Here is a 7,252-nt window from a genome sequence, read left to right as displayed (position 1 = left end):
AGCTTCAGCCTTTAGCAAGAATTTTAGAGTAAGGTTTTCACTTACTCGGTGATAGTGATCGAACCAAGAAGTAGGCTTCAGCCCTTAGCGAGAATTTTAAAATAAAGTTTTCACCTGCTCGATGATAGTGATCAAATCAAGAAGCAGGTTTTAGTCCTTAGTATGAATTTAGAATAAGGTTTTCACCTGCTCGGTGATAGTGATTGTACCGAGAAGCATGCTTCGGCCCTTAGAATTTTTCGGGATGAGGTTTCTACTTGCTCGGTGATAGTGATCAAACCGAGAAGCAGGCTTCAGCCCTTAACAAGATCTTTAGAATAAGGTTTTCACCTGCTCGGTGATAGTGATTGAACCGAGAAGTAGGCTTCAGCCCTTAGCAACAATTTTAGAGTAAGGTTTTCACTTACTCGGTGATAGTGATCGAACCAAGAAGCAGGCTTCAGCCCTTAGCGAGAATTTTAGAATAAGGTTTTCACCTGCTCGATGATAGTGATCAAACCGAGAAGCGAGTTTTAGTCCTTAGTATAAATTTAGAATAAGGTTTTCACCTGCTCGATGATAGTGATCGTACCGAGAAGCAGGCCTTGGCCCTTAGAATTTTTCGGGATGAGGTTTCTACCTGCTCGATGATAGTGATCGAACCGAGAAGCAGGCTTCAGCCTTTAGCGAGATCTTTAGAATAAGGTTTTCACCTGTTCGGTGATAGTGATCGAACCGAGAAGCAGGCTTCAGCCTTTAGCGAGAATTTTAAAGTAAGGTTTTCACCTGTTCGGTGATAGTGATCGAACCGAGAAGCAAGCTTCAGCCCTTAGCGAGAATTTTAGAATAAGGTTTTCACCTGCTCGGTGATAGTGATTGAACCGAGAATTAGGTTTTAGTTCTTAGTGAGAATTTAGAATAAGGTTTTCACTTGCTTAGTGATAGTGATCGTATCGAGAAGCAGGCTTCAGCCCTTAGCGAGAATTTTAGAGTAAGGTTTTCACCTATTCGATGATAGTGATTGAACCGAAAATTAGGTTTTAGTCCTTAGTAAGAATTTAGAATAAGGTTTTCACCTGCTCGGTGATAGTGATCGAACCGAGAATCAGGTTTTAGTCCTTAGTGAGAATTTAGAATAAGGTTTTCACCTACTCGGTGATAGTGATCGTACCGAGAAGCAGGCTTCGACCCTTAGAATTTTTTGGGACAAGGTTTCTACCTGCTTGGTGATAGGAATCGAACCGAGTAGCAGGCTTCAGCACTTAGCGAGATTTTTAGAATAAAGTTTTCACGTGCTCGGTGATAGTGATTGAATCGAGAAGCAAGCTTCAGCCCTTAACGAGATCTTTAGAATAAGGTTTTCACCTGTTCGGTGATAGTGATCGAACCAAGAAGCAGGCTTCAGCATTTAGCGAGAATTTTAGAGTAAGGTTTTCACCTGCTCGGTGATAGTGATCGAACCGAGAAGTAGGCTTCAGCCCTTAATGCAATACATTGCTTGAAGTTTCCTGACTTCCTGTGTTTCTTGATCGGCTTTGCTTAATAAATAATGGAGTGAGTCTGCACGAATGGGTATCATCATTGTCATATTAGTTAGTATAAAGTACATTTCTCTGTACATGTATAATCATTGGTAAAAATTCTTAAGATTATGAACGTTCCATGGTCGGGGTAGTGGTGTCCCGTCCATGTCTTCCAAATAATACGCTCTTGTAACTGCAATGGTCGTGACTCTATACGGTCCTTCCCAAGTCGAGGCCAACTTTTCAGCATTCGTATCTCGCATATTTCCCACAGCTTTCCTTAGCACCAAATCCCTGGCACCGAACTCCCTTGTCCTTACCCTTTGGTTATAACGTTGGGCAAGCCTTTGCTGATATTCGGCTAGTCGAATGGTTGCAGCTTCCCGGTATTCTTTTAGCAAGTCAAGACGTTCTAACCGTAAATCTTCATTCTGGGACATATTAAATTTTGCGACGCGTGCACTACATAGATTGATCTCGGCTGATATTATTGATTTTGCTCCATATGTGAGAGAGAATGGGGTCTCCCTTGTGGACCTTCGGGGTGTTATCCTGTACACCTATAAGACATTGGGTAGCTCTTCGGCCCAGTTACCCTTTGCACCTTCCAGTCTCCTCTTTAACCCATTGACGATCACTTTGTTTATAGCCTCAGCCTGGCCATTGCTTTGCGGATACGCCGGAGTGGCATACCTGTTTTTGATGTCGAGATTGCTACAAAATTCATGAAAAGCTCGGCTGTCGAATAGCAGGCCATTGTCTGATATAAGGGAGTCCGGCACCCCAAATCTTGTAATTATATTCTTCCACATGAACTTCTTCACATCTATATCCCAGATATTAGCCAACAGCCATCAAAACGAATCTTCGATTACCCGTGGTCCGAGGAAATGGACCGAAAATATCCAGCCCACAGAATGCGAATGGCCAGGGACTGCTGATGGGGTTCAAATGGCCTGCCAGCTGGAGGATTAGAGGGGCATGCTTCTGACATTGCTCACACTTACGCACATATTCGGTAGCATCTTTCTGCATTTGGGGCCACAAGAATCCTTGAGTCATTGCTTGATGAGCCAATAAACGCCCTCCTACATGACTGCCACACACTCTATCATGAAGATCGGCCAAGAGTTCTCCCGCTCTTTCCAAGTGTAAGCATAGAAGGTATGGCCCCCCAAAGGATCTGCGGTACAACTTTCAATCTTCTGACAACCAGTACCGAGCAGCTACCCTTCAGACCTTACTGGCCTCATTTTCATCACACGAGACTCGATCCTCGGTTAAGAATTTGATGATGGGGTCCATCTAGCACGGTTCGAGTGTTGTGATCGCTACAACACCAACCCTTGTCTCACCCATATGACCTGCCACCGTGATGCTCGGTTTTGGTACAAGCTCTACCTTAATTAGCCGAGGTATCTCCTCAGCTATTGATGATGCCAGAGTAGCGAGGAAGTCAGCATGTCTGTTCCGCGCTTGGGCAACTTGGACCACCTTTACTATACAAAAGTTGTTTGTAGCTTGCTTCACCAACTCTAAGTATTCTTTCATCCAGGAATCTCGGGCTTCAAAACTACCCTACAACTGGTAACTATCAGCCATGAATCTGAATAAATCTCTACATCCCGAGCACCCAAGCCTGCAACCATCATCAATCCTGCAAGTAGAGCCTTGTATTCAGCCTCATTGTTAGAGGCTTTAAACCCCAATTTAAACGAATGTTCCAACCATATTCCCTCTGGGGTAATTATAACGATACCAGCACTGGCACCCAATACACTAGAAGCACCGTCCACATACACCTTCCATGGACGGCACTCTAACCGACAGATCATTTCCCCTTGGTTCTTAGGAGAAAACTCCGCTACAAAATCAGCTAACACCTGCCCCTTTATAGAATTTCTCGGCTTATACCTTATGTCAAAGGCGCCGAGCCAGGTCCCCTATTTTGCTATCTGCCCCATGAAGTCAAATCTTTTCAGCAACGACTGTATGGGGTACTCAGTCAACACATACACAGTATAAGCTTTGAAATATTGACATAGCCTCCTAGTGGCATGTACTAATGCCAAGACCAATTTTTCTAAGGGCAAATACCTGGTTTCTGCATCGACTAGGGTCTTGCTGATATAATACACGGGTTGTTGCACTCCTCGATCCCTCAAAAGTACGGCACTTACAGCGTGGTCAGAAACTGATAGGTACATAAATAGGTCCTCTCCCAATTCCAGGGCTGTAAGCATTGGCGCCTGCGTTAAGTACTCCTTTAGATCTCGAAAAGGTTTTTCACATTCACCATCCCATTGAAATCCTTTCCATTTCTTTAAAAGTTGGTAAAATGGATGGCAACGATCCGATTAAAGATAAACTGGTTAAGAGCGACCAGCATACCGGTCAACACTTGTACTTCCTTTGGATTGCTCGACGGCTTGAAACACTTCACGGCCTCGAACTGGTCGAGATTAATCTCTATCCCCCGACTGGTGATTAAATAGCCTAAAAATTTACTAGCCCCCACTCTAAAAGCACATTTTTCTGCGTTAAGGCGCAACCTATGTTGCCACAGTATTTCAAATACCCCCTGAAGGTCCTCCCCATGCCGCATGTCCTACTTGCTCTTAACCACCATGTCGTCAATATACACTTCGACCGTACGTCCAATTTTGTCCCGAAACATCCTTATCATCATCCGCTAATATGTTGCCCTGGCATTCTTTAGCCCAAAGGGCATCATGGTATAATGGTAGTTTGCGTCAGGAGATATGAATGCTGTCTTCTCCTGGTCCTCGACAGCCAGAGCGATTTGATGATATCCCTAAAAGGCATCCAAAAAACTTATTCTCGGGTGCCCGTAGGTGCCATCTACTAACTGATCAATTTTTGGCATCGAAAATGGGTCCTTTGGGCATGCTCGGTTTAAATCTGTGAAGTCTACACAGACTCTCCATTTGCCGTTCTTCTTTCCAACAACCACAGTATTCGCCAGCCACCTTGGGAAAAAGATCTTCTTTATCGCTCCGACCTTCTTCAACCTTTTAACCTCCTGCCTTATTGCCTCGGCATGTTCTTTGGCCGACCTTCTTGGCTTCTGCCTCTTCAGGGGAAATGAGGGGTCTACGTTAAGTTTATGAACAATGAATCCAGGATCTACCTCGGGCACTTCTTACGGGCTCCAAGTGAAGACATCTATATTTTGAGTAAGAAACAACAACATCTGTACTTTATCTTCATCCTTTATACTTGTTCCGATCTAAAAATACCTATCAGTATCCGTAATACCTTCACTTTTATCAGTTCCTCAGCAAAGCTAGCCCTCATTCCTTCTCGGGGCTCCGGTGATTGCTATAAAGGGACCCCCCGGGACTGGTCTTCCTGTCCAATCTGCTCTTGTTCAGACTGCTCTTTCTCCTTGGTCTCGTTTTCATACTCTGATTGTTCTCCTCAACCGGCTTGACTCTTCCGTTCACCTTGTTCTCTCTTCTAATTGACCACAGTAATAAGGCACCATCTTGCCACTTGCTGGTTTCCTTTCACCACGACAATACCCTACTCGAAAAGGAACTTGATCTTTACATGCAGGGTAGATGGTACAACCCTCATTGAATGGATCCTCGGCCTTTCCAGGATCGCCGTATACGGAGAAAATGAAGCTACCACTATGAATGTCGTTACCACCTCCTTGCCTTCCATATCCACGAGAAGTGAAATTTGCCCTTCTGGAATTACTACCTTACCATCAAACCCAACCAAAGGAGTACTATACTTCGCAAGGTCCTCCTTTAGTCCGAGCCCTCTAAACAGGTCCGGATACATTATGTCAGCCCTACTTCCTTGGTCTACCATCACCCTTTTCACTAAGAAGCCGCTTATCCAGGCAGAGACCACTAACGCGTTATCATGCGGTTGGATCGTCCCTTCCAAATCGTCATCGTTATAAGTGATAGGCCCCTATGCAAACTTCATCTTCTTCTGTGGCGATTGTACGCCCGAGCTGCCTCTTACTGGCACTACTGTCAACACTCCCTTTCTTCCTTCTGCAACGAGCCTCTCGGTAGCGACATAAATGACTTCAATTATCCTTATAGGGGGAGGAAGGGGGTTCCCCCTTTGCCAAGTGTCCTGCCCCGCACCTCTGTCCCCTGATTCCATCACAAATTCTTTCAAATACTCGGCCTTAACCAATTGTCCAAGGTGGTCTTTCAACACCCGTTATTGTTCGATAGTATGACTCTTATCTTGGTGATAGGTGCAGTACAAGTTCTAGTTCCTCCTTGATGGGTCTCTGCCCATCATATTCGGCTGCCGAAAGTATGGTTCATGCTTGATCTAATCGACAATCCAGTGCACCAGCTCCTTGAACGTTACATATACCTCTCCGATTTGTGCTGCCGGTTCTTGAATCGTCAAGCCCTCTTAGGGTCGGAGTGGAAATCCATTTTGCCGAGGACAATTTGTCATCGGCGTTTTGCCCTTACTTTGTAGCCGATCATCCTTCAGTTGTTTGTATTCCTCGATGCGTCTCATCAACTGCCTCATGTCCTCGGGAGGCTTCTTTGTTAATGATTCCCATAGTTCGGAGTCCTCAGGTAGCCCCATTTTGAAAGTGCTTGCCGCGACCTTCTCATTATCCCCGTTTATCTCATTGTATAGTTCCCAGTACCTGCTAGTATAACTACGGAGGGTTTCTCCTATCCTCATTTTCATGGACAATAGTGCATCTACTGGCTGTGGTACACGGCTACAGGTCACGAATCGAACACCAAACTCTTGGATCAACTCGGATAAGCTATGTATGGAGGCCTTCCGTAGCCCATTAAACCACCTCAAAGCGGTAGGACCTTGGCTCGATGGAAATTCTTTGCACATAAGCACATCGTTATGAGTGTGCAGGGACATCATCTGAATATAATGACTGACGTGTTCTACTAGGTCCGTTTTTTCGTAGTAGGAATTGAACTGTGGGCGGGCGAACTTGCTTGGCATTTCGGCCTGTTTGATATTGTTTGAAAAGGGGGAACGAGCTGTTTTTCACAAAGCGCGACTCATAGCATCCATAGCAGCATTGTGAGGTTGCCCCTCTCCTAGAAAGGCTGAATCCCGGTCTAATTGCTCTCGTGAACTTGAGCAATCTCGTCATTGCCTTGACTCGCATGAGTGTGACCGTTCTTGATGCCCCCGAGAATGTGAACAGTTTCGGCGTTGACGAGATTCCTGGGAGTGGGAATAACCTTGCCGTTGATAGGAACCGGACTGATTAGATCCCGCCCCCGTATCTATTTCTTCCTCCATCAGCTCTTCCATCCCAGTCATCCCTATCCCTTTTTTGATACCTGCCTCTTGCCTCCAACTCCAAGTCTCTGACCAGTCTGCGCAGCCGTTCGAGCTCTTCATCTCTCCCATCCTTCTGCTTATGTCCCGTAGCATCGGACATAGTCTGTTGGGTTTGGTATGATCCCTCCCCCACGCCAGACATTTCCTCCTGATGGCCGTGCTCTTTGTCTTCTTGTCCCTTTTGCCTGCGCTCGCACCAGTTGGATCCTTGAGAAGATCCTATGGATCCACTTTCAGCGTAACTCCCCGAACGTCTTCCAGACATTTTTCCCTAGCTTAAGTCTTTATAGAACCACAGCATTGTAGGAGATTCCCATAGACGGCGCCAATTGTGTGCGCCAAAAATAAGGCTACTGGGTTGGGCCTCACTCGGGCTCACAACTTATATGTATAGTGGGTTTAGATTTCCCACTTTGGGT

The sequence above is a fragment of the Quercus suber genome, unplaced genomic scaffold (assembly GCF_002906115.3).
Source record: "Quercus suber isolate HL8 unplaced genomic scaffold, Cork oak 2.0 scaffold_233, whole genome shotgun sequence".
Lineage (NCBI taxonomy): Eukaryota > Viridiplantae > Streptophyta > Magnoliopsida > Fagales > Fagaceae > Quercus > Quercus suber.
The sequence above is the reverse complement of the archived record's forward strand: the minus strand, read 5'-3'. Positions refer to the sequence as shown.